The sequence below is a fragment of the Austrofundulus limnaeus genome, unplaced genomic scaffold (genome assembly GCF_001266775.1).
Source record: "Austrofundulus limnaeus strain Quisiro unplaced genomic scaffold, Austrofundulus_limnaeus-1.0 Scaffold1043, whole genome shotgun sequence".
Classification (NCBI taxonomy): Eukaryota; Metazoa; Chordata; class Actinopteri; order Cyprinodontiformes; family Rivulidae; genus Austrofundulus; species Austrofundulus limnaeus.
Window position 1 is genome coordinate 84,906 of NW_013953445.1, and position 1,929 is coordinate 86,834.

The window sequence follows — 1,929 nt, forward strand, 5'->3', positions numbered from 1 at the left end:
CCATCCAACCATCATCCAACCATCCATCCATCTTTCATCCAACCATCCATCCATCTTTCATCCAACCATCATCCATCCATTTTTCATCCAACCATTATCCAATCATCCATCCATCTTTCATCCAACCATCATCCAACCATCCACCTATGTATCATCCAACTACCATCCAACCATCATCCAACCATCCATCCATCTTTCATCCAACCATCCATCCATCTTTCATCCAACCATCATCCAATCATCCATCCATTTTTCATCCAACCATTATCCAATCATCCATCCATCTTTCATCCAACCATCATCCAACCATCCACCTATGTATCATCCAACTACCATCCAACCATCATCCAACCATCCATCCATCTTTCATCCAACCATCATCCAATCATCCATCCATCTTTCATCCAACCATCATCCAAACATCCATCCATTTCTCATCCATCCTTCATCTATCTTCTGTTCTGTTTTATCAAATCTCCACCAGAATTTAAGCCTTTATTCTTTGTGAAAACTTCATGAAAATCTGTTCAGAACTTTCTAAGTTTGTAAACAAACAAACAAACAAACAAACAAACAAACAAACAAACAAACAAACAAACAAACAAACAAACAGCTACAGACAACATGCAGTCTTTGTGGAGGTAGTAAACTAAAGGATTTATTAAAAACTTTAAAAAGGCTCCAAACTTCACATTTTTATTTTCTGTCTCTTTAAATCACCTCCAGCTGCACTCCCTCCCGGAGCGCGCACACGCACGCGCGCAGACAAGCTTTTCCTGTTTAATCCCGGTTCGGGAGAGAGGCTGACAGAGGGATTAAAGGAGCGGTTCTGTTCAGCTGCTGGGATGTACAGCTGTCAATCAATCCATCTGTCAATCAATCAATCAAATCTTCAAGCGGTCAGACGCTCACGTGACCCACGAGACCCTGGACAGACCGGACCTGCAGAGGATCTGACCCTGAAGATGCTGGTCGCCTGGAGGAGCTGAGATGTACGAGGAGAGCGGCAGAGGTAAGAACCGGAACCGGGACCAGAACCAGGACCCCCTGTTCGGGTTCTGAGCAGACTCAAACGGTTTCACTCAGAACAACTCCGGGTCCAACAGAACCGGACTGAGTTTCATGCGTTTGTTTGGAGTCACGTGACCCTCATCAGGTCACCTCTGAGCCACCTGGTGACGTCACTCGCCGTGGGGTCCTGGGTCCTCTGTGTTCTGTCTGTGGACAGGTGGTTCTGGTCCTTCAGTTCTGGATCCTGAAGGGACCGGACCGTCTGAGGTTCTGACCCACAGGTTCTTCAGTCCGATCAGAAGTTCCTGTGGTTCCGTAAAGTTCTGTCAGAACATGCAGAACCTGAGCCCTCAGACCAGGGTTCTGTTTGGACCTGAGACCAACAGAACCTCAGATCCTGTAATGAACAAAGGTGTTCTTTAACAGAACCTCAACCAGAACTTTGTCTGGATCACTGCAATGAAACACACCAGGACTGGACCAGAACTGGATTAAGACCAGATCAGGACTAAGTCAGGACCAGATCAGGACCAGATCAGGACCAGATCAGGACCAGATCAGGACTAGATCAGGACCAGATCAGGACTAGATCAGGATCAGATCAGGACTAGATCAGGACCAGATCAGGACCAGATCAGGACCAGATCAGGACCAGATCAGGACTAGATCAGGACCAGATCAGGACCAGATCAGGACTAGACCAGGACTAGATGAATTAGTCGTGATTAGATGTTGTAAAGAGAAAGTGACAATCAAGTCAGACCTGTAGGTCCAGGTCAGACCTGTAAGTCCAAGTCAGATCTGTAGGTCCAGGTCAGAACTGTAGGTCCAGGTCAGACCTGTAAGTCCAAGTCAGACTTGTAGGTCCAGGTCAGACCTGTAAGTCCAAGTCAGACCTGTAAGTCCAGGTCAGACCTG